Genomic DNA, 27,046 nt, shown 5'->3' with positions numbered 1-27,046 from the left:
AGACATGGCAATGGATTATTACAACATTATCAGTGCATGTTTCTCTATAGAGGTATGTCTAAACTACATGGCTCCGTCGACGAAGCCATGCAGATTTGTTTGTTCGGCAAAGGGAAATGAAGCGCGATTTAAATAATTGCGGGTTCATTTAAATTTAAATGGCTGCCGCGCTGAGCCAACAAACAGCTGATCAGCTGTTTATCGGCTCAGCATGCTAGTCTGGACGCTCCCCTGCCGACATGAAAGCCCTTTATCGACCTTCCCGGTAAACCTCATCCTATGAGGCATAACGTGGATGTTAATAAAGCGCTTTCAGGTCGGCGCGGGAGTGTCCAGACTAGCACGCTGAGCCGACAAACAGCTGATCAGCTGTTTGTCAGCTCAGTGCAGCAGCCATTTAAATTTAAATAATCGCGGCTTCATTTCCCTTTGCCGATCAGCCTAATTTACATGGCTCCATTGATGGAGCCATGTAGTTTAGACACACCCTAGCAGTCACTTTGACTACAACATCTTCTCCCAGTTAATTTTCCCTGACAACTTGTCACTCACTACCTGTTTATCTCACAAGAAATTGCAATTTATTTACTTTTTAAAAAAGATTAATTAGTCAACATTTTTAACTGTATTAAAGGATGATCTTATTTTCCCTGGGCTTAAGGCGGCACACAATACTCTGTTTGGGGAACAGCGTGTTCTTAGTATTTACTGATTAGTGATCAGTCTAGCTGCATTGCAGTCAATTACAAAGAAATATCAAGGTAAACATTTTCCCACATCTTTGGGGATAGTCACATGCTACTCCAAATATCTAGAAGACAATAAGAGTCAAATAAAGTAACTCCAGTTGAAGAAGACACTTTTGAAAACAGATGCCTGCTTCAGCATGCATTCGTGACCAAAAGATTGTAGAGAGGACAGAAGATCCTACTCTAGTTACCAAATGCTAAAAAACAAAAATTCTTTGAATGTTATTGATATGGACTATTTGTGGAGCATCTTCGTTATATAGAATTTGTAAAATTCAGGTATTTGGTTTATTGCTACCCACTCTAAATTAGATCAATAAATCAGACTTGTCTTGCACTATAAGCATGTTATGTTAAATATTGGTAGTAAGAACCTAAGTAACCCAACAAATCTGGAACAACAACAAAGAATTTGCTGCAGCCTTTCTAAGCCTCCTGGATTTTTTCCTAAGCCATAATGTTGCTTGAAAGTTTCATAATACTTCATGTTTTGTGGAACTGGTGTTCTGATTTTTTTTCTTGCAACTTCTTATGTTTGTTTCTAGGGTCTGAACTCCTTGTACAAACTCTTTCTAGCTTTCTTTCTACCTATTTTCTTAATTAAAGTGTTTACTTACATTCTGTTTTCTAAACATATTGACACTTTAATAAACAGGAACATAGTTCAACTTGTCAGTCTTTTCTAAACATTCTGGCAATTTTAGAAAATGCTTCAGTCTGGTTGGCTGCATATAATTATAATGACCTACATGATGCAGGAATGAAAGAAATGCCATTGAAAATAATGTGTTCTTTGATGAAAATAAACCAAGTTTGACACAAAATGAACCCACACAATTGGCACCAAAAACGCTGCAGAATCAACATGATCTCTGACAACATTCAAAATGCTGATCTGCTGAAGATCTGCCTAGCATTTGTAGGTGCAGTAGGGTAGACATGCCCCTAGCTATGAAAGAATCACAGATGTACCCTTGTACATAAGACCTCTAAAATACCCTATAAACCTCAGAAATTTCAACTGTTTCTGTATGAATGGGACCTTAAAAATTTGGATGTTGAAATTATAGTCACATTTCTGTATTTATTGCAGATCTACCACCACACAGCAACAATGGTAAAACAGCACTTACTATTGCTACATAGGACTAGCTTACTTACTTTCTACTTAACCTTTCCTTTACTAGATGAAACTACTGTATTAACTTATGTTGAAATTCCCTCTGAGACCTATTCCATTCATCTTATCCAGAACACCTCATCCAGTTCTAGGAGAACACTTTTTCCAGTTCTCTGGAATCCAAAAACTTGGTTTGAATCCAGGCTCATCATTGAGGTGTCTTTATTGACATTTCATAAAGTTACACTTGGGCTACGTCTAGACTGGCATGATTTTCTGGAAATGCTTTTAACGGAAAAGTTTTCTGTTAAAAGCATTTTTGGAACAGAGCGTCTAGATTGGCACAGACGCTTTTCCGCAAAAACACTTTTTGCGGAAAAGCGTCCGTGCCAATCTAGACGCGCTTTTCCGCAAAAAAGCCCTGATCGCCATTTTCGCGATCAGGGCTTTTTTGTGGAAAACAAATCTGAGCTGTCTACACTGGCCCTTTTGTGCAAAAGTTTTGCGCAAAAGGACTTGTGCCCGAATAGGAGCAGCATAGTATTTCCGTAAGAAGCACTGATTTCTTACATGAGATCGTCAGTGCTTTTGCGGAAATTCAAGCAGCCAGTGTAGACGGCTGGCAAGTTTTTCTGGAAAAGCGGCTGATTTTCTGGAAAAACTGGCCAGTCTAGACACAGCCTTGAGGTGTAGTGGGATGGATTATGCAGCACAACTCCAAAGTACATAATTATAAATCAGATTACATACATATTCTAAAACACATTCACATTACATTGTTTCAGAGGCTTTTTGAAGGGATTACCAATTTTGTGAACCAGTCTCTGTTTAGATCATGAACTATCCATACACTACAAAATGTGTTAGTAAGCAAAGCTGCAGCTGCAAGCTTATCACACATTATCTTCTCACTCTTTCTTTATCCACTAGCTACATATTACTTACAAGGCCACTTGTGAATTCATGCTTTGTCCATTGTTAACCTTTATTTCCTCACTTCTGTGTTCTTTCCTTGTTCAGGCAAGGCCTACAGCTTACTGTGATATGAACCAGGGCCTTGATATTAGACCAACACATTGAAATTAGAAACAGGATTTAAAACCTCTCTCATTGCCTTCTGAATGACATTATCTTCTAGTAATGACTTTTGATAGCTGGTAAGGTTACAGATGCCAAGGCATGAGTTTATTTAGTTCAGCAGTGATCTCTATTTGGCTAGATGCAGCCTCACTGATGGGAGGGGGCAAAAGGGGCAGTTGCTCAGCAATTCAAAGGCACCTCAGGCTCCTGGCCACTGCTGCTGCTATTGTGGCAGTGGCAATGGTCAGAGCCCCAGGCTCTTTAAAGCTCCACTGGAGCTCCATGCTGCATGCTCCGAGCAGCTCTGAGAGCAGGTGAGCGGGGCACGCTCCAGGTGGCATGGAGATCTGACTATCCCAGTTCCATCTCTTCCAGGAGCATGGTTCCATCCTCCCCATCTTACCCAGGGGCCTGTGGAGACAGTTGGCTCCCCTGGCTAGGTGACTTGATTTAGAAGCAATGGGCAGAGCTAATGAATGAAGAAGATCACATACTGCTATCCATAGACATCAGCTGGTTAGTGCACAGGCTGGAACACAGTAGACAGAGTTCTGGCTAGATCTTATATTTCCCAGACATCTTCCCTTCAGCAATTGCGTCTTCTTGGTCTGGGGAGCAGCTGCAATTCTGCACAGCTCTTACATGGGGTGCGTGGGTTGGGAGAAGGATGTTGTCACATAGCTACATAAACAGTGGCTCACAATCTGGATTGTGATTTCAGTGGGAGTAAAGCCTCTTCAGAGGGCAGGTGGACCTGATTCACATGTTACTATTCCCTATTAGTAACAACTAAAATAGGGGTGATCAATATTGAAGCACAATCCCCCAGGGGACTGAGAACAGATCTCAGGAAAACATGACCATTCTGCCCTTCACTTACTAAATGATAGGCGGGTAATTAGATAATGGTTAGGCAGCAGACGGGCACTACTATGTAAAAGCTTGCAAACCACTTACTGGCATCTGACCTAAATGTATATGTGTAACAGAATATTGTGCGCACTCTAAAATGGAGGGTATTTTCTTGTCATATCTTGTTATCGATGCAAGTACCATGTTATTTCATTTTTCCAAATGAAATGAGGCTATTAGTAAAGAAAACATACACTGTTAGCACCTATTCCTTGTGCAGGAAAGACTTGTATACATACTTAATTGATCAATGATAGGGAGCAACTACATGAAATCAGCAAGGGCAGCTTATCTGACCCTTTCAGAGTTATATGGAACTATTTACTTGTCAAGTGGTGTTGAACAAGTGGTGCTTGTTGAAAGGCAGATAACAGGGATGGTTTTTGGCACCAGGATATTGTGTATCCAGTCCCAAGAGAAGAGTATTTTTATTTAAAAAGAAGTCATGGAATAATTTGGCTTGACTCCAAATGACACAAGATGAAACTTGTAATCTGACCTACATGTCAAAGGATGAGGAATATCCACATTATTCTTGGAGATGAATGGACCTAATAAAAATGATTGTTTAGCTCAAGAATGTTTCTGCAGTATATAAGTGAAAGATACCCCTCCATTGTTTAGCTATTTAATCTATTTAAAGGGCTCCTCTTGCAGGACAGCTAATAAAGATGGTCCATAATGTAGATGCTTGGCTACTCACTAACATAGGTTAGTAGAAACATATTGTCTCTAAACTGGTTCCCTTTTGGGCAAAGGGTCCAGTTAATGAGTGCAGTACTGATTTTCTAAGTTCTGCATGGTATTAGCAGTGACCACCCTCTTCTTCCACAACTATAAGATCATAGTACAGATACTCTCTACTGGAAAAATTAAGTGGTCTGCAAACAAAGGAAGACTATAATTTATAGGAGCTAGAATTTTCACAGGAGCTGGATGAAGACTATGAAGCTCTCTTCCATTTTTGATTGAACTTCTCTTCCATATTTGAGAGAGTTTGTCTGTTTGTTTGTCCGTCTGTATACCTGTTGAGGAACTCCTAAACAGTAAGAGCTAGGACCACTAAATTTGGCATCCAACTCCCTCTTATCATAACTTAAAGCAAGATCAGGGGTTGGTTGTTCCAGGAAAATGTGATGTGCCTGGAATGGAATTGCTTCTCAAAACCATACAAAAAAGAGATGGAATCACCAGGTAGAGAAAGGGGCTCACTGGGGGTATGTCTACACTAGTTCGAACTAGTGGGGTAATGTAGGCATACCGCACTTGCAAATGAAGCCCGGGATTTGAATTTCCCGGGGTTCATTTGCATAAGCGGGGAGCCGCCATTTTTAAATCCCCGCTTGTTCGAACCCCGTGTAGCGCGGCTACACGGGGCTCGAACTAGGTAGTTCGGACTAGGATTCCTATTCCGAACTACCGGTACACCTCGTTCCACGGAGCGAGGTGTACTGGTAGTTCGGAATAGGAATCCTAGTTCGAACTACCTAGTTCGAGCCCCGTGTAGCTGCGCTGCACGGGGTTCGAACCAGCGGGGTTTTAAAAATGGCGGCTCCCCGCTTATGCAAATGAAGCCCGGGAAATTCAAATCCCGGGCTTCATTTGCAAGTGCGGTATGCCTACATTACCCCGCTAGTTCGAACTAGGAGGGTAGTGTAGACATACCCTGTTTTAAGTATTTATGAAAGTACAATAATGTGGCAGCCTTCTGCCAACAGAGTTATTCACTGGCAGGTGAAATTATTTGACCTCTTTCATGATGTGTGATGATTTCCCATTACATTTGAAAGGAGAAACTACAACTGCATGGAAGCTGGGACACTACGAACAAGACTGACATTAGGCAAGGCTTTGAGCAAGGAGTTTTCGGTAACCAGCACTAGCCCAAGAGAAACCACAGAAGGCATTGTGCTCTCACTTCTGCAGCTGGAGCCAAAATCTGAGTAGCCTTCCTCTCAGATAAGTAGGGCCTTACTCCTGCCCTGCTTGGCCAGGGAAAACATTAGGACAACCCAGCTTCAAAGGGTATAATCGAGACACCTAACAGACTTCACCAAGCCCTAGGCAAGGAGGGGGAACAGTTTCAGGTCCACAGAAGGGGCAGGGCCTCAGATAGAAAGGGCAGAGCTGGGGTCTAGCCTCCACCCAGCAGCCCTTCAGCATCACCTGGGGCACATTGCCCAGAGATCCAGTGGTGATTTAAAGAGCCTGGAGCTCCAGCCACTGTCATTTCTGCTGTTGTGGAAGCAATGGCCAGGAGCCCTGGGCCCTTTTAAATCACTGGACCCTTGGGATGTGTCTAGACAGTGGAACTATTTTGGGATATGTCTGGTATCCTTAAATAGCATTTTCCATGTCTTGACAGAACGCCCGTTATTTTGAAATAACAAGTGCGCTATTCCGATGTCCCGGTAAATCTTGTTCCACGAAAATTAAGGGACATTTCAGAATATTGCTCTATTTCAAAATTTACTCAAAATAAACTATGCAATTTTCATAGCTCAAATTGTGTAGTTTATTTCAAGCTAAGGGTGCAGTGTAGATGTATCTTTGGCCAGCTGCCCCTATTGCCCTCTGCCCCCGGCAGCAGACCTGGGTATAATATGAGTATAAAGATGTTCCACAATGAACAACATATAGAGGTTGTTTAATATTTTCATCTGAAATCAAAGAACCTCATATGACTTTGCAAATTCCCCTCTTTTTCTAAATAACTGAAGCTTCGTTTTCTGTTCTATTTGCTTTCCCTGCCTCTCCTCTCCAATGTATTTCATTTTTTCAAAATATATGAAATTGTCAAGAGCTGAATCCAGTTTTGCAGAGCAGAGGCAGCACATGGATTTTCTGTTCTGTGTTCCTACTGTACATTCTCCCGCAGCTGAGAGGTAATAGCAAATGGTTTGAATTTAGAAACTAGAGTTCACCTTTGACTAGGGAGACACAGTATAAAACCTGCACTTTTGACAAAAATTGCTTATTTCATTTCTGCTGTGATTTTCACACCTACTGTGTACTGTCTCACATGGATGTTCAGGAATCTCTTTTTTATGGTCTTTTTTATACTGCCACTGAATCAAATGATAATAGGCAAGTGGATGGCAAAATAATATTCTGAGTTTTACGGCAATACTCAAAAAGAGAAACACCTTTCAGAAATAAAAATGATCACTTGACTTGCAGAGAAACAGATGGGCATGAATTCCTCAACTACTTAGAATGTAAAATAGACCCAAAGTGAATTAACTGCTAGTGTGATGAAAATTAAGCATTTTTTCTGCTGAAGCGAGAAAACAATTCTACTTACAATGGAAATGATTCACTTCTGTGCTGTAGCAAAAAACAAAATCCATCACACTGAAAAAATGTGTTGTTCAGATGACGACTTGAAAGAACATGAGATATAAGAATGGCCATACTGGTCAGACCAAAAGTCTATCTAGTGGCCAATGCTAGGTACCCCAGAGGGAATGAACAGAACAGGTAATCACCAAGCAATCTCTGTCACCCACTCCCATCTCTACTGTTTCCCCATCTTACATCCCCAGTGAGGCAGGGCTGGATAATACTCAGTTTCTGTAGCCCATGGCCTGGGAAAGATCTGGATTTTGGTAGCCTGGAGATCTTTTTGTGGGGTTCCCATTAGCCTGGGGCCTTGAGCTGCAGTCCCTAGAGCCCCTCACTGACGTGGCTCCCAACAAGCAAAAAAAAAAACCCATCCCAAAATGCACTGACCTTGCTCCTAACCCCCAGCAGTGGGGTGAGCTGGCAGTTGTGCTCCAGCCCCATGGGTTAACCCTAACCCTAATCCTAACCCTAACCCTGAGGCTTGGCTCATAAGTGACAGCTTGCTCTGTTTCAGAGAAAAAACCCAAGCCTTATCGCGGGCCAGATCCAAGTAAACCGGAGATCCAGTCTGCATGCCATAGGGTTCACACCCCTGCTGTACAATCTATTACTCAATATAGTTTCTTTAAGTTTTTCTCTATTAGGACTAAGATTGCTAAACATCAGCTCACTTCCACAATATATGGCCTATTCATCTCGAGAGATGGTGGTAAGCAGCGGCAGTGACAATCTATGAGTTGTGCTTGGATCTGCAACTTCTTTCATGGCTTATGCATCCAATATTGGATTTGCACAGTCAATTGCAATAGCTACATGCCAGTCTACTTCCGTTTTCATGAGTCTGAGACTTTTTCCTTCTGAGGCAGAGTTCTTTTGCATGACTTGCACAGATCCTATTGAAAAATGACATGCCCTGTTATAATAATTGTCATCAGATGTTGCAATCTGATGATATAGATTCCCAAGAGCTTGGATTGATGTTAAACATTTTCATAGTGTTTTTACATATATCCTGGAATCTTAACTTTGGCCTTCCTCTTGCCCTTGCTCCACTTGTCAGTTTACCAAAGAGGATTTCTTTGGGAAGGCGTTTATTACTCATTCTCCTCACATGGCCAAGCCACCGGAGTCTTCTGTTGTTAAGGATTGCTATGAGACTGGGTATGCCAGCTCTTGATAGGACATCTACATTTGAAACTTTGTCTTGCCACTTAATATTCATGATTCTGCGAAGGCAGCGAAGGTGGAAACAGTTCAATTTTTTCTTTTGGCACGAGTAGGTATTCCAGGTCTCAGATCCATAAAGGAAGATACTTAATACACATGCTTGATATATCAGTATCTTTGTTTTCAATGTCAGTTTGGGATTGTTCCATGCTCGTTTCGTAAGTCTGCCAAATGTTGTGGCTGCCTTCCCAATTCTGATGTTCCATGTAGAGATTTGTGGTGACAGACCCATGGTAACAGAATTGTTGAACCACCTCTAATAGACTGTCATTCAAAATGACTTTGGGTGGTTGAGATACACCTTGAGCAAACACAACAGTTTTCTTCATGCTTATGTCGAAAGAGAACAGTTTACTAACTCTGGACAGAGAATCCATCAGTGCCTGTAGCGTGTCTTCATTATGTGTGACAAGTGCTGTATCATCTGTGAATAGGAGTTCTCTAATGAGAACTTTCTTAACCTTAGTTTTAGCCTTGAGTTGTTAGGTTGTAAAGAGAATCATCTAACCTTGTATGGAGAAATATATCACTGTGTGAGTTTAAAAATGCATAATTTAATAGGACTGAGAAGAATATACCAAAGAGGGTAGGAGCAAGGACACATCCCTGTCTGACTCCACTCTTCACCACAAACTTCCACAATACTGGGCAGAATAATCCCAACAGCGACAATTAATTATTGTTTATATTACAGTAACACAGACCCTACCAAGTGGAGCCCCATTGTGCAAGGTGTTCTGCTTGCTTGCAGAGTTAATTTACCTACACTTGATGCTCTTTCTCTTAAGTTACCACTGCTGTGGTCATACTGGTGCTACACTCACTCATGTTTGGCATGAAAAGTTTTGGGAGTACGTCCCAGTGTTCTCTTTGCTGCAACAAGAGCCAATCCATGATTTCTTTCTGAGTGAACATTGAGGAAACTTGTCCAGCATTGCTGGGCACACAGAAAGAATTGTAGGAAGGGACAGGAGGACCAGTGGTACCTGAGTGGAGTTAGTTTGCAACCTCACTACAGAATGGTCATGTTAGCACAGGGGTGGGCAATAATTTTTGAAGGAGGGCCACTTCTCAAATTTCAGAAGTGGTTGCAGGCTACCTTGGAGGGGGCAGGGCCTGAGGCAGAAGGGATGGGGCCTGGAAGGAAGGGGTGGGATTAGGAGCTAACCTACCTTAAGCTTTGCTTGGCCTAGGGTTCCTGCCCCTTGAGTTCTGACCAATGGAAGGGGCAGGGATCTGGAGCAGATGGCACGGTGCTAGGGGCTAGCCTCGTCCCAGAGTTGTCTGAGGTGGAGGCTTGGAATTCACACTAAAGGGCTCACAGCTCCTGGCCCCTCTGCTAACCTGTTGCCTGGCATCTGCCTGGCAGCTGTGAGCCAGGAGCCCTTTCAATTTCTGCTATTTAAAGGGTTCCCAGCTCGCAGCTCCAGGTGGCAGAAAGGCAGCATGTTAGTGGTGGGACTGGGAGCTGTGAGCACTTTCAATTGCTTCTATTTAAAGGGCTCACTCCTTCTGGGTGGCTGCCAGGCAATGTGGTAGCAGCCACCCTGCAGACACAAGCCCTTTAAAGAGAAGCAATTGAAAGGTCTCACAGCTGACAGACCCACTGCTAATGCATTGCATGGCAACCCCCAGGAAAGCGTGAGCCCTTTAAACAGCAGGAGTTGAAAGGGCTCATGCCTTCCTGGCGGCTCCCAGGCAACGTGTTAACAGCAGGACCAGGAGCTATGGTGGACCAGATAAAAGGCTAGGTGGGCCTCTTGCCCAGCCCTGTGTTAGTAGGTGACAAGTGATGCTGACTTGCATGTTAGGCCATAACCCATGACAAGCCAGACAATGTAGGATCAAAACAGGACCACTATGTAAGTTAAGGGTTTCTCTGTGTTAACAGGCCTAAAATTAGTAGAAACACCCAAGTTGTAATTCAAGTTTATTTTGCAGTGGAGACAAGCCCATTGAGATCAAGTGGCAGTTCCTGCCCCATAGTTAATGCTTATTATGCCCATTGGCATGTAGGGCAGCAACAAAGGCTCTCCATTTTTACACTGCCCCAAAGAGGGCACAGAAATACACAGAACTACACAGACAAAACACACAAGGAGTGGAGAAAAGAAATATCATTATCTCTATTTAACAGATGAGAAAAAAAGGCATAAGAAGATTAAATGAAATCTTGGCTCTGTTGAAGTCAATGGGATTTTTGCCATTGACTTCAATGGGGCCACTTCCTTGTCCAAACTCACAGAGGAAGTATGTGGGAGAGCTGGCCATTAACCCAGATCTCCTGAGGCCTAGTCCAGTAATTTGACTACAAGACTGTCATTTATCTCAATTATAGTTAAATAGGGTTATAATTATTAGAATACAACAGTGATATAACAACATTTAGGTAGCATTATAGTCAGCTACACTCCCTCCCAGCCCAACAGTAGACTCTGGAACTGTGGAACTTCAACCACAATAGAAAATGCTTTAGAGATCTTTTCACAGAATGCACATATTTTCTAAAGAAGAATATCCTACCATTTCAATAGCTACTCAACAGAACTCAGTGGAGTGCTACTTGCAATGTGTTTTTTACCATCTGGTTTTAATCAATCATTTTGTGGCACCATACCTACCAAACAAAGCTTTCCTTCTGTAACATGCCATGTTATTGCACAGTGACTACTCATTATTTTAGTCACTCTGTCCTCCCAATGTCATGCACTGCCTGGGGAGGGGGGGGGGTCTAATAAATGTATGTGCTACAGTGAAGAGTGTGGTGTAAGAGAACTATTCATTCTTTGCAGTTGGCTGGAATAGCTTTAGATATGTTTTCCACATTTTAGCAACAGACATTTGAGCACTAAAAAGAATATTCGTTATTAGAAAGATGATCACCTTTGGGTTACATACAGTTAAGAGTGAAAACAGAATACTGAATACATGAGAGAGAGAGAAATTCCATTAATGGAACTGAACAATTAACTTTTTCCTTTGTATACTTCATGTTCTAACAAGGAACCATGTAATTAATGTGAAATGTATAAGAAAATGGAGGAGCCTTGTAAAAACACACCACAGAAGTAAGCCTACTTTTGTTTTGTTGATTTTCCAGACATGACAGAGTCAAACAAGGGACCATTAGAATTGCTCAATCAGTGCTCTTACTAAATCCTCACCTACTTTGAGAAATGCAATGGACTAGTTTCAGTGAAACCAATAAATTCTGTTATTTGTCAAATTGCCAAACTGCCAAGAGCTGAAAGCAAGACTGTAAATGACTGATCTACAGTTAAACTAATGACTAACCAAGGTACGTGGTTTGTGAAAAATAAGTACAAATAAATAGAATAAACAATGACCTTTTGCTTAGAATAATTCTTTGCTCTGGTACAGTTGTTAGTCTAATGAATACTTGAAACTTTCAGCAAATGCACTGTAAAGCTTTCAGTTCTAAATAAACTATTTATGTACAGGCAGTCCCCGGGTTACGTACAAGATAGGGACTGTAGGTTTGTTCTTAAGTTGAATTTGTATGTAAGTCGGAACTGGCGTCCAGATTCAGCCGCTGCTGAAACTGTTCAGTTTCAACAGCGGCTGAATCTGGACGCCAGTTCTGACTTACATACAGATTCAACTTAAGAACCCCAGGCAACCCCAAGTCAGCTACTGCTGAAACTGATCAGCGGCTGATTCCAGGAAGCCCGGGGCAGGGCTTCCTGTAGTCAGCCACTGGTCAGTTTCAGCAGCGGCTGACTTGGGGACACCTGGGGCAGAGCAGCTGGGGTGCTGCTGGGTTGGTCTAGTAGCGCCGCCACTCCTCGGTGCTACTGGACCAACCCAGCAGCACCCAAGTTGCTCTGCCCCAGCCGTCCTGATTCAGCCGCTGCTGAAACTGACCAGCAGTGGCTGAAACAGGACGCCTGGGGCAGAGCAGCTGGGGTGCTGCCGGGTTGGTCCAGTAGCGCCCAGAGCTGTGCTACGGGACCAACTGGCAGCGCCCCAGCTGCTGTACCACAGGCGTCCGGAGCAAAGCCGCGGAGCATGGGGGCAGCGGGACAGCCCAGACGCGTCGTGGCTGTCCTGCTGCCCTCGGGCTCCGCCGCTTTGCTCTGCTTTGCTCCCCGTCCCCCTGGTCTGCAGACCAAGGAGATGGGGAGCAAAGCAGAGCAAACGCGCGGAGCACGCGGGCAGCCGACAGCCCAGACGCATCTGGGCTGTCCACTGCCCGCGTGCTCCGCCACTTTGCTTCCTCTCCCTGGTCTGCTGGAGACCAGGGAGACGGCCCCGTTCATAACTGCGGATCCGACATAAGTCGGATCCGCATAACTCGGGGACTGCCTGTACTGACATTGTATACCACAATACATTATTTAAAACATGTCAAGATTTTTAGGTCTGAAACTGATTAGCAAAAATACTTTTCTTGTAGGATGAGGGAACCCACAGACACCTGTTTACCATACAAGTTCAACAAAAAGAGATCTATTCTGATCTCAGATGCATCAGTGTAAACCACAATAACTCTGCTGAAACCAATAGAATGACACTTCTATAAAACAGGAGTAAGTCAGATCAGAATCAGGCCTTTATTATGTAGACTAAGTACAGTATAGGCCCTGAGAGGATAGTTTTTAGCAAATTTCAAATCTAGTGAACATGTGCTGCCTTCCAAAAATTGAATATAATTTTAATTTTTCAAGCATTCAACTATGTAAAATATCACTAATTCTTGACTGTCTATCCCCTAATATAAACAAAGCTGTTCATGAACATAGTCCACCACCATGTGTCACACATGTTTCTACTTGACCAAATGAAGAGATGTTTCTAAACAACAACAGAATTATTAAGGAAATTAACTATTCTATATCGATGCTTGTTTTGAAATATTTTTTCCATGCTTTGTCAACATGGTCTCACAGTAAGAACTTATGTCTAATCTCAGATAAATACTCCCCATGGCTCTTGTAAAATCAGTTCTTGCTAATGTATGCACATGCACAGGAACTGATTTCACAATACACAACCTCATATTTGAGATTAGGATCACGCCTTGAATTGTTATCAGGACTTCTCTGTGTTCTGCAGGCTCCATTTCACTCTCAAGAAAATGTCAGCTGCCAAGAGGCATTATGCATTGCCACAGATTCAGGATAACTGTGCCTGTATATCCTCCTCCATGATTCACCAAGGACACCCAGTTTAGGCTTTTGCTTCCCACCTATCACCTCTTTGACTGGAGACCTGCATTTCTCTTCTTCCTGACTGGTGATTTCAAGACTGCACTACTCCCTGCCTTAATCTATGATGTTCTCAGAAAGACACAATATCTAAAAGGCCAGAGCTTGTGGTTTCCAAGGCCATGACCAGTATATTACTCCCAGCTTTAAGTTCCCACGCCTCCTTCTAAGCAAACTGATTTATTCTTAAAGTAAATGTTTATTGGAAAAATATACTAAATCAATAAAATAATCTATATGTAAGCTGAAAATCTGATTAGAGGTCACCTCCAACTCAGTATAAGCCTCTGGGAGGCATTAGTTCTTTAAAGTACACAACTGTTTTTTTCTTGTGGCTAGAAGTTTATTCATCTTAGATCCATAACCAGAGCAGAGACTGGTAAGATCAGCCATTTCTTTATGCCTTATCACACTAATTAATACAGGACCTTAAACGAAACTTTGTTATACAGTATAATCTGTGTCTCAAATTCATCATCATTCTAGCTGTAAAGATTGCAGTTATAGAGCTACATACTAATAAACAAAGGAATCTCGTTGTCACTATGGGTTATCAGAGTAAAGCAACCATACTTGTCTTTGTACCTAGTTCATCTGGACCACAGTCTCATCCTTTTATTTGCACTCAGGAGCACCTTACTCTGAAAGTAGTCCCATTAACTTTTCTGGAACTAATTATGCGGGAAAGTGCTTATCAGTGTCAACTGATGTTGTCTGAACTTGGTTCTTAATATTTGTAAAACAGTCTGACTTGAAAAAATACTACATAAGAACATAAAAATGGCCATACAGGATCAGACCAATTGGCTCTCTAACCTAGTATCCCATCATCTAGCAATGGCTGGTGCCAGATGCATCAGAAGGCTTGAACAGAACAGGTAAATTATCACCGGATCCATTTACAGGCAGTCCCCAAGTTACGCGGATCCGACTTACGTCGGATCTGCACTTACAAACGGGGCTTTCTCACCCCGGAGCTTGCAGGCAGTGGGACCGCTCAGAGCGCAGCCATACTTGGTTGCATTTTGCTAGCTTTTTTGACTGCTGCTGCACTTTGAGCAGATGGTTTTAGAGAACTATCTACAATGATTCCAAAGTCTCTTTTTTGAGAGTAAATAGCTAATTTAAACCCCATCATTATGTATATATAATTGGGATTATGTTTTCTAGTTAGGGCTGTCAGGTGTCCGGTATTGAACCGGATGGTCCAGTATTTTCGCTTCCTGTCCAGTAAAAAAATTCAGAAAATACTGGACCCTTAAAATGTACTTACCAGGTTCCACAGGGGAGCTGTCTGGCCTGGCGCAGAGAGTCAAGATAGTGGGCAGCCTGTTAGGGCCAAAAAACCTCAAAAGCGTTTCTTAAGGGACCATGCTGGGTGTTTTTTTGTTTTTTGCTCAACAACTTTGGTCTCCCCCCTTTTTTTTTTCTCAACAGAATTTTTTCCCCAGTGGTTTTTGGGGGGAAGTGGTTCGGTATTTTTGGTTAAACCATCTAGCAACCCTATTTCTGATTTGAATCACTTTGCATTTATCACTATCAAATTTCATCTGCCATTTTGTTAGCAAGTCACCCATCCATCAGCTTTGGACTTAACTATCTTGTGTAATTTTGTATCAGATGACAAAGTTTGCTACTTAACCTTTTACCTCCTTTTCCAGAACATTTATGAATACCTTGAACAGTGCAGGTCCTAGTACAAGATCCTTGGGAGACCCCACAATTTATCTCTTTCCACTGTGAAAACTGACAATATATTCCAACCTTTTGTTTCCTATTTTTAAGCAGTTATTGATCCATGAGAGGACCTTCCCTTTTATCCCATTACTGCTCATGTTGTTTAAGGCCTTTGATGGGACCTTGTCAAAGGCTTTCTTAAGTCCAAGTACAGTATATTGACTGGGTCACCTTTGTCCATATGTTTGCGGACACACTTGAAGAACTGCAATGGATTGATAAAGTATGATTATTCTTTTCAAAAGCTGTGTTGACTCTTTCTCAACATATCATGTTCATTTCTGTGTTTGATAATTACATAGTGCTATCATTTCAACTGGTTTTCCTGGTACCAAAGTTAGGCTTTCTGGCCTATAATTGCAAGGGTTACCATTGGAGACTTTTTTAAAAATCAACATTACAATAAGTGGTACAGAAACTGGTTTAAGCAATAGGTTACATACCACAGTTAGAGGTTCTGCAATTTCATATTTGAGTGCCTCCAGAACTGTTGGATGAATACCACCCAGTCCTGATGACTTATTATTTTATCGGTTTGTTTCCAAACTCTCCTCTGTTGACACATTACTCTGGGGCAGTTCCTCAGATTAGTCACCTAAGAAGAATGACCGTGCTGTAGGAATGTCCCTCATATCCTATGAAGTGAGGACTGTGTACTCAAGCCCTTACAGTGTGTGTGTGTGTGTCTGTATAGCTTGCAAGCACAATGAAGTTGTCAGAGACAAATCCTGTACTCTTCAAAAAGTCCAATTAAAAAGGATTTGCAGCAGGGCACTATGCAATTGCAGGGGATGGGTGAGAACAGTCATATCCTCCCCCTTCTTGTTTTGGAGTGACATAGAAGGCATTTGGGAGTAGATCTGCATAGTCATTGAACTATGGAATGTATCTAGTCTATTCCTTCAACAGACTGCTTTGTAGGCGTGTGGATAGAGGCTCAACAGAGCACAGCTTTGCAGCATACTGTGTGAATGTGTGTGTGCACACGTGTGTCCCTTTGTAGGCTGTCTGCATCCTGCTTCACATTAGGCAATGGAATTGCACTAGTTCTGCTGTTTTGGTTTTCTGTAACCTTTAAGTGGGACTCACAGCTATGGCCTTAAGTATTGTTAGTAGTAACTGCTCAATTCTAACACTACCTGTAACTCTAGGTGAAGGAAGTGAGGAAGAAGAGGGGAGGTGTTGTTTAGAACTGTTCAGTTTATAGGTCAATATATTAGCAGGAGTCTGAAAGGCAAAATTACCAATTAGCATTCTAGCAGACTCTGTGTATGAAAGATTGCTGTTTATCAGCTAAGAAAATGACATTTCCATCCCTATTGCTTCCTGATGTTAAATCTTCTATTGCCAGGTTAATTTAAATAAATCTGCTATCAGCAGTTCAGTAATTCTTGAAGACAAAAATGATTAAATGCCCTACTCACACTATGTGTGGGCATATATATTTTATGAGAACAGCTAATAAACACAGTGGCTGACATTTCATTATTATAATTAGGTCATGCAATGTCCCAAAATCATGAGCAAGTTTTACAAAGTCAAAGGAAAGGTCTTACACATTGCATTCTGGCGCACAGAGAAAGCTAAGTTACAAAGTATTTGCCACATTCTTCTCTGAGGTGTGCATGTTTATGAGAGCAGAATATTTTAAGGTAAAATAGCATACTTCTCTTCTACGAGAGCCCAGGCAAATATCTAGTTATAGTGCTACGTGTGTTTGCCTTTAGATTATTTGATTGTGAAACTTACAAAATGTAGATATCGGGGTAAAGGCAACATAGAGATTCCAATGTGTTGAAATTAAAGCAGCCCATTTCTGTAATAGGAAAACCCACACATAACATGCCACGTCAGATTTTTATATTATCCCCTCTTTCAGAGTTCACATCTGGTGCACGTCTTACTAGGCTGAGACTTAACTCATAATCCATCTACTTTTATGATATTTTTAAAAGAAACCACTCTGAGAATGGTAGTTACATTTATTCTTATTTCTAATCCTCTTTTCCAAAGGGCAGATATCCTCATACAGACTCAAAAGATGCTCTTGAAGGAGCAGGAGGCCCTTTACAATATTCTTTTCTGTTGATACCCAGCTTGGATGTTCATGCTTACATAATAGAATACAGCAGTAATTCAAGGATACAAAGGAAGACAAGATCTCTCTCACTCAGTCATTTATCCTCACATGAACAACCCCATAGACAATGTGCCACATTCTCAGCTGTGCAATGTGAAGGGGAGTAATGATGGGAATGAGAAGACCCTGAATACACAGATAAGAGCAATGTTTCTGTAGCAAGTTGGCCCCAGGAAATTGTCCAAGTGAAGAGTTGCACAGTAAGGATCTGTGGCTTTTAATGTAAAAGTTAGGGCAACTCTAGGGAGCAGCTGCCCTTCATCTATCATCCCCACTGTACTATCTGGATTTCCATTGAAACAAAAGACAGGACTATGCATAGTCCTGTCTTTTGTTTCATCAAGACCAGACTAACACGGCTACATCTCTATTGGATTTCCATTGGAAATCCAAATAGCTGGCAGAACACTTCCACTCTCCCTGCCATGGCACCAAAGGAAGTTGTACCAAAAGTGGGGTGGCATGTGGTAATAGTAAATTCGGAGAGAGAGAGAGAGAGAGAGAGAGAGTTAGTTTCTACTAATATTGAAAAGGAATGTAATATAAGCAAAACAGCATTATCCCTAACACTATTCCAATAAACAGGACTATGTAGCACTTTAAAGACTAACAAGATGGTTTATTGGGTGATGAGCTTTTGTGGGCCAGACCCACTTCCTCAGATCACATAGTGGAAGAAAATTGTCACAACCATATATACCAAAGGATACAATTTTAAAAAATGAACACATATGAAAAGGACAAATAAAATTTCAGAACAGAAGCGGGATGGGTGGGGGGAAGGTAAATGTCTGTGAGCTAATGATATTAGAGGTGATAATTGGGGAAGCTATCTTTGTAATGGGTAAGATAATTAATGTCTTTGTTTAAACTTAGGCGTAAAGTGTCGAATTTAAGCATGAATGACAGTTCAGAGGATTCTCTTTCAAGTGTAGTCTGAAAAGGTCTTTGAAGCAGGATGTAGGTAATCAAGTCATTGAGACAATGTCCTTTCTGGTTGCAACGGCATGAAACTGTTTTTTCTTTGTGATCCTGTCTAATATCTGTTTTGTGGGCATTGATTCTTTGGCAAAGTGTTTTCCTTTGTATCCTTGAATTACTGCTGTATTCTATTATGTAAGCACACTTTGCCAAAGAATCAAGTCCTGTTTTTTGTTTCAGCTACACCAGACTAACATGGCTACATTTCTATCACTATTCCAGTAGACTCTCTTGCTCTTTGCTTTGTAGCATAGCTTCTTCTCAGAACCACTCCTTACTGGTTGCCTGCTACAGCTTTAAAAACAACATCAACAACAATGCACATATTCTAATATGCTCATAAGATTGGTAGATAGGCCCAAGATCCCAGATCCTTGGTTCCACTATAGAGATTTTCCCCAGTCTCACCATATTCCTCTCATCTTCTCTGAGGAAATTTAATGTCATCAATCAATTATCAATTTACTACTGCAGGCAGTATTACCCCATCTCCAGGAACCTCTCTAGTAACCACTTTCCTTTGATCTTCTCTAGAGACCATAAGCCCTCATATTTTGAAAAATTCCCAAAGTAAACATACAAGCAAATAATACAGCTAGAAGCACCCAGCTAGATTGAAATTCTAAACTTGCACATGAGTGCAAAGTTTGGCAAATAATATTTGAAAGGATGAGGGAAATACCAATCTACACATTTTTGAATGGTATAACCCTAAGGGAAGGAGAGGAATTATTATTTTGGGATATGGATTATAATTGAGAACAAAGGAATAAAAGGAAGGGAAAGCTTGGGCTGAATATCAGGAAGATTAGATCTACTATAGCATGCTATGGACTTGTCTAGAGGAAATAGTGAAAATAAATAAGAACAAACACTTTCATTAAGATTTGATGAAGTATTAAGATAGTGTTTGTTAGAAACAATCCTGCATTGGCTGAGGATAACACAATGGCTGTGTCTATACTGGGCCACTTATTCCGGAACATCAGCCACTTTTCCGGAATAAGCTGCGAGCTGTCTACACTGGCCCTTGAATTTCCAGAAAAGCAACGATGCTCTACTGTACAAAATCAGCCACTATTCCGGAAAAACTATTCTGCTCCCGCTCAGGCATAAGTCCTTATTCCGGAACACTGTTCCGGAAAAGGGCCAGTGTAGACAGCCCAGTAGTCTTTTCCAGAAGAAAGCCCCGATCGCGAAAATGGCGATCGGGGCTCTTTTCTGGAAAAGCGCATCTACATTGGCCACAGACGCTTTTCTGGAAAAAGGTCTTTTCCGGAAAAGCAGCCTGCCAATGTAGACGCTCCTTTTCCGGAAAAGCTGAAAACGGAATAGTATTCCATTTTAAGCAGTTCCGGAAATTCATGCCAGTGTAGACACAGCCTAAATCTTTTTCAACTATGATTTCTGTGATCAAATGAAAGTGTATTTTGGGAGGACAAGAACAATGAAGAGTGCTGTAGCACATTAGGGCATGTCTACACTAGGAAATTATTTTGAAATAACTAAATTCAAAATAATAACTCCCAAAATAACTATTTCAAAATAAGCTTATTCCTCAAGGGTACGTCTACACTACAGGGCAAAAGTCGAATCAAGATATGAAACTTCAGCTATGTCAATTGTGAAGCTAAAGTTGAAATAGCTTAGCTCAGCTTTTGGTGTTGTCTACACAGCAGGAAGTTGAAGGAAGACACTTGAACTTGACAGTTGAAGGTGTATGTCTACACTAAACACTTATTTTGGAATAAGCTATTCTGAAAGATATATTCCAAAATAGCTTATTTCGAAATAGAACATCCACACTACAGGGAAGCCTCGAAGTTAGTTCGAGGCAGGCTTCCCTAATGTGGATGAGCTATCTCGATTTAGAGACGCAGGAAGCATCGGGGAGAAATTACTTAGAATCGTCCTGGTAAGGAGCTATTTCAGAACAGCAGCAATGGGGCATCCACACTGGAGCTATTCCGAAATAGCTATTTCGGAAAAGGAATTATTCCTTGTGGAATGATGTTCAGAAGTCGGAATAAGCTGCCCATTATTTTGATATTATTTTGAAATAATGGAATTGCTGTGTAGACACTTGCATTGTTATTTCAGAATAATGCTAGTTATTCCAAAATAATGGTGCAGTGTAGGTGCACCTTTACTCCTCATGAAATGAGAGTTACAGGAGTTGGAGTAAGAAGTCCTCCTGCTTGACATTATGTCGAAATAAAGGTTTGTAGTGTAGATATATATTGTGTTATTTTGAAATAATGGCAGTTATTTCAAAATAATACACATATCCCAAGGAAAGCAGGAGTACAGATTTCAAAATAACCAGCCTGTTATTTTGAAATAACTGCCCTTATTTCAAAATAACAAGGCAAGCATCCACACTACCAAACCTGTTATTTCAAAATAATGAGCTTGTTATTTTGAAATAACTTCTGCTTGTGAAGAAGAATAGGCTTATTTTGAAATAGTTATTTCAGGAGTTATTAGTTTGAAATAACTTATTTTGAAATAACCTGGTAGAGTAAGCATAGCCTATACAGATTTATTAGGGTATAAGCTTACATGGGTAAAATCCACCTCATCAGATGAGTTGGAGTGGAAATTACACAGACAGGAGTATATATAAGAACAACAAAAAGAAGTTACTTGTCAAGTGTGGGACTGGAGGTAATGAAGCTAATCAAGTTAGGGTGGATGTGTCTCATTCACAGCATTTGATGTGGAGACGTGAATATCAAGAGAGGGAAAATTGCCTTTTTGGTGTGTGATCTAGTTAAGATCCTTATTCAATCCTAAATTAATTATCTTGAATTAGCAAATGAACTGAAAAGATGGACATAAACAGGGAAAAACAGAAGGGCTACTGGGAATTTATCTGATCAGAAATGTTACAGGGATTTTGGCAGTTTATTTGCTTTGTTTGATTCTTTTTAGTGGGTTTATCCATCCGTATTCCTGATAATTACCAATGGTAAATTTTCTGCAAATTCTGTTTTATTTCTTATACTTTGCACATCACTTTGGTATCTGAACACTTTTATAAAACAGAACTTGACAGTGTTCCTTAGATCTTGTTTTCTCTGGTTGTGGTAGAAGTTTATCTTCTGGTTTTCTCAGAATGGTGCCTAAACTTACTATGTGCTAATATTGTCTCATTCTATGCTCTTATACTAGCTCATAAAGAAATCAATTATGTCTTAAGCCAGGGTACGTGCTCAGGCTGTTCACTGTTCTGGGGCTGCTGTGGTTTGGGTTTCAATGCCTTTCTTGAGGCCTTTGCTAGGTGCCATTTTGCATATCAGTGAGTTTGCAATGATTGAAACCTCTTGTTTGAACAACTCTTTGGGAGTAGGGAGGACAGAGTTTTATTTTCCTGCCCACAAACTTCCTTGCTGTTAATATTTTTATTGTTCCTGGGGTGTAGGAGTCAGACTGGAGATGATGATCTGTGCCAAATTCCTTTCTGTGAATTATAGTCTGTATTTTGCCATCTGGCTACTTGATAATGATATCTCATTATCAAAAAAGGCTCATTATCAAAAGGATGGTACATATGTAAACTGTATTTTGCAAGGGATTGTGTCTGCACAGTAGTGTCTCATGATCACATGTATTTCATCATGCCAACCTGACCAGTATTTTGCACTAGATTAGGATTGCTGGGCTACATATTTAAAATACTAGATTATTGATATATGTAATGCTTTAAATAAACTATAGCAAGGTAATCTCATGCAGGCTGAAGTATGTACCATATACAATAAACAAGAAATCACTAATTCAATAGAGTGTATAATATTGTTGACAATCTACTTCCACTATTCCAAGGGCAAAAATTATTAGGGCTGGTTGAATCCCTGCCTATAGTGCATCATAGGAAATGTAGCCTGGCCAGGCAACTCGGTTTACAGAAGAGAATGAGGCATCAGAACTACAACTCACAGCAGCATTTCTGAATTTAAATTTTTCCATTTTCATCTGTAATATTTGATTTTTTTCCTGGAAAAATGTCCTAATTAAAATTAGGTTGTAGTAGTCAGGTGTAACTGATATGCAATACATTTTCTCACATCCCTCCCCCAAATGACCTATGTAACTTATATGAAAGAGTACACCCAGTTGTACAGTCTTCTCTTCTGCCTTCATATGCTTTTTTCATCTTTGTAAACTTATTCAGATACGGAGCATGTCTTCCTATCTGTTTGTCTGGTGTCTAATATGTCTCTAATAGTAGATGATCTTGATTAGAATGTCTGGATATTACAATGATAAAACAATAAAGGCTCAAGCTGAAACAGATAACCGTGGGGCAGAGGAGCTTATCTGTGATCTCATTTGTTTTGTTTTTTCATACCCTCACTCACCATACATTTCTTCTCTTCAGCTTGACTGATATTGGAGTGTTTCAGGAGAAGGAAACATATTTCCCCTTTTTACACCTAGACAACTTACATCCTAATGGGAAGTTACTCAGCAGTCTTAGTACTTAGGTACTGTAAAAGATTAGTAATAACAATTAAGTGTATATTAAATCGACTGGAAATGTCTTTGATGTTAATTTATTGTTAGAGTGAAAGATTTTTAGTTTTTTAAAGGTAGATTTTTATTGGGCATCCTCTTTTGTTGGGCAAGTTAAAAGATTCATATTTCATGGTTGTATCATCAGTTATGGAAAGCAGCACTCTCATCAAAGGCATGAGAAACACTGGTAATCATAGCAATTGTTTTCCTAGCCAGGCACAGAATTTTTGTTGCTGTATACATCCTAATTATGAAAAATGCCAAATTGACAGTCCTGGAAACTGCCAATGGGACTCAACTGTTAATAGCCATGATGGATTTGGTGATAATGCACATTGTCCACTAGGAACTCATCTGATGCTTCAAAAATAGGTATCAGTAGGTACTAAAGAAAAGTAGCAATAAAGTTATGACTTTACCACATCTCATGTTTTGGATGATGTCAAAGTTCCTGAAGAAACTGTACCTTGAATTCCTTTGAGGTATCCTTCAGGGTACCCCACTTAGATTTCAGGCCTCAGCCATTTCTAGATATGAAGTCCTGTTCCTCTCTCCCTCTAGACCAGGGCTTTATGTTGCAATTTCACCTTTAATTCACTGTCATCACCTTGGCATGTCTGACTTTAGTTCAGCACCTGCAGTCCTGTTCTCTCAAGGGCAATGACAGGGTTAAGCTGTGACTAGTCTGACTTCATAAAACAACATATTATGTTTTCATAACAAAAGCTCTAGGGAAACCACATCTTAAAACAATAAACAATGTATATGAATTTCTAGCTTACCAGATATCACCCTCTTTCCACACAGGCACCCTGACTGGTTTCAAAGTACTGCAGGTCTTCTTGCAGAGCCTGTCTTTCTGGAGGAGCCTCCTGTCAGTTCTTGGATTAGGAAAGAGTGACCTCTCACCTTATGTTAAGGTAGTTACTTTATAGTTTTCAATTCTTTGTTTGTCAGCCCTTACAACAGATCAAAGCCAATCTATGGATTTTTGTCCAGAGGATGAGGCTTTTCCTGACTTGTTACCTGCCTGAGGAATTGCATTAATTACCTCCCAACTCCCACTGTGATTTTTATTCCTATGGGAATAAAACTTCTCTGTGGTGTATCAACACAGTCACTAGCCCATACGGGTATATACAACATAATACTATATATTTGCTTAATAAACTCTAAGTAGGTTATGTGCTTGTACAAATGAAGGTATTAGCTTGATCTTATCTAAGTGCTATTTTTCATTAATCTATTTATTCACATTTTTATTTTAAACAATCAGAGAATACATGATACCAGTGGTGAAGAACAAGTAAATAATAGATCAGATAACGTGTATTCATCACCAGAAGTAAATGCTTGGAATACTGTAGGTGCTCTCCCCCCCCAAAAAAAATATGGATCAATTACTTTCTGCAGTACCTATTAGGGATAGTATTATCAGATCATGTCAATTGCCTGTCATTACAGCATTATGGTGGTGTATATGAATTATAAAACCCCAGCTCTGCAGAAGTCCAGTCAATTATTCTATTCCACTTATTTAATCATGGGTGGTGTTGCTGGCACATGCATATGGATTTTCTTCTGGTCTGGTTCACAGAAGAATGCTATTGGAAAGAGGCAAATCTTACAGCTTGAACTGAAAATGTCAAAGCTTGAACTGCTCCTGATTTCTATTGGAAGGATGTTCTAGAATGGTGATCAGGCTGTTTTGAAGACACTATTTCACTTCCTTCAAATAGGTAGCTGGACTCTCTTAAACCCATTGAGCTAGATGATCAGACCTCACAATTTGGAATGCCTCTTTCAGTTGGGTTTTGGTGGATGATGTGGTTCTGGAGTCTGTTTGATCACAAACAGAAATTCTGTTTCGCTGTAACCTCTGCCTGTCCTAGTCAATGTGTTGGATAGACATAATGAAGCAAATTCTATGTTAAGCTGCATCAGCTTATCATGGTGCCCAGGTTGAATAAGTGTAACAGAGCAGAAATAAGGCTATACTATAGAGAGGAAGGCAAATAAGCATGAACTGTTTTCAGGATTTGAAAACATCAATGACTGAATTTCTATCAGCTCATTTATTTAGAATCAGAGAAATTTCTTTCAGTTGGTGAATGCTTGCTAGTGTCATGTAAGCTAAGTTAACATGTTGCTGCACAAGCATCAGCCACTGAAGACACAGAGTCAGAGTTGCAACAAATGCACAATAGGTACACTGCATGAATGACATATCAGCAGCCTTCTCCTCTGTATGTCCGAGCTGAAGACTGTCTCTTTGCAAAGACCACTTTGTAAAGAGACAACTTTTCAGAGGAAATCTGCTAAGCTAGTGCACTTACTGTGTACTTCCTGCCAGGCAATCTCTGTCCAGGTCCTTAGTGGCTGATATCCGTGAGAACTCTTGGCCATTGGATAGAGGCTCTGGAGCCTTTTACAGAGTATGAGAATTATGAGTTTCAGTCACATTAATATACATCAGTGAGTCACAACTTGTAGATCTTGCAGCAAACAACTGGGTTTTAGTCTCATTTTTATGAGTTTCTTACTCAACCTAACAAGGAAACACTTTGCATTTTCACATTAGGAAGTTAGAAGTTAAATATGCTGCCATGCATATCACTCTTAGTTTGCTTCTTTTATGTCTGAGATCCTAAGGGAGTTTCAGTTCATCCTCCAGCATACTAAAGTACTCCAGTGTGTTGCAAGAGAAGACAACTTATAGGGCCCACTTCTCATTTACCATAAGGTCCCTTTACTCTAGTGTGATAGAATATATAACTTACATCTCTTTTGTATCAGTTGTGCAGCATTATACATTTGTATCAGTAGTACAGTGGAAAACCTTAAGAAGTGTAAAGATTTGTGTAAATGAGAATTTTGTCATTTAGACTTGTTCCCTCCTCACTTAGTTCTGGTACTTCTCAATATTTCTTCCATTATTTTGCTTAGCCTAGAAATCAGACTCTCAGCCTCTGGCTATTGATTGCCAGGAACAGACATCTTTCAATTTTTTGAAAAATCAGTATTGGTTTTGCCTATCTCCCTGCTATTCCATAACTCTTTTCAAATGAATGCTGTGGGTACACAAAGGTCATTTGCTAATATTCATAATATTCTAGGATGCTGCAAGCCCTATTTTATGGTCTCACAATGGTTATTAAGAATCTGTAAAAAAGCTGTAAAAAGGATGATCAAAAGTGATACAGAGAAATAATTGACTAGGTCTGAACTAGGTTCTAATGATGCACATCTACTGCAGTTAGGCACAAGTCCATAGGTCAGCTTCGCTTTGGAATGACAATACAGAAATGTTTAAGAAAATGCAGAAAGTGTTCAGGTCTGATTTTCCTCACCATACACCAAACTGTTGTAACAGAACAGAAGAAAATATTGCAGAAGGATTTTGATTCTAAAATGTAAATTAAAGCATTCTTGCCATATTGTGAAGAGAGATAGCAAATTCAGTTTCAGAATTATCTGCAGGTTTAATGAATAATGGCTTTTGTTTGATAGCCCATAGGATCTGTAGTTCATCTGCATAAAGTATTCATTTCCTGGCCTGTGAAAGCCATTTCACATCCAATATGATAACAAAAAGAAGGGAAGAATGACCTTTCATTTATAGTATTTTTCCCTTTAATTTCAAATAAAAGTAGCACACTGTGGGCTTGCTTCTCTGCTGATATGAATGCTGCAGTTCAGCTGAAATCAATGGCACTGTCACAGCTTACACAAGCTGAGGATCTGGCCTTAACTATTTAAAGTATAAACATGTCCTATACATTCTGTACTAAGTCGGTACATTTACCACTCAGAACTGTCCTTTTAAAACTGCCCAGAACAGAGCTCTATGAGATGAGAGATTGTCAAACAACCATCTTTTTTCCCTGATTGAAGCCAAGTTTTAAAGTCTGCAAAATGTTATTCTCCTGCTGATGAAGAGGGGGAGCTGGTTATTTGAATCTCTGTTTATTTTAAATAGCCCCTGCAGGAGCTTCAAAGGATACTC

The 27,046-nt window shown here is 40.4% G+C and overlaps 1 long non-coding RNA gene across 2 annotated transcripts in view; it reads right to left on the bottom strand.

The window, feature by feature from the left end:
* The window catches only part of LOC112545693 (uncharacterized), a 51,143-nt gene extending 27,482 nt beyond the window's left edge, over window positions 1-23,661 (bottom strand). For both annotated transcript variants that reach the window (XR_003089232.3, XR_016348667.1), the window contains exon 1: window positions 23,507-23,661. This is a non-coding gene — a long non-coding RNA (uncharacterized LOC112545693). The remainder of the gene's footprint in view (window positions 1-23,506) is intronic.
* Between the last annotated feature and the right edge of the window lie 3,385 nt (window positions 23,662-27,046).

This window comes from Pelodiscus sinensis, chromosome 1, assembly GCF_052426305.1.
Source record: "Pelodiscus sinensis isolate ZL-2025 chromosome 1, ASM5242630v1, whole genome shotgun sequence".
NCBI lineage: Eukaryota > Metazoa > Chordata > Testudines > Trionychidae > Pelodiscus > Pelodiscus sinensis.
Note: the sequence above shows the minus strand (reverse complement) of the source record. Positions and strands in the feature narration are given on the sequence as shown.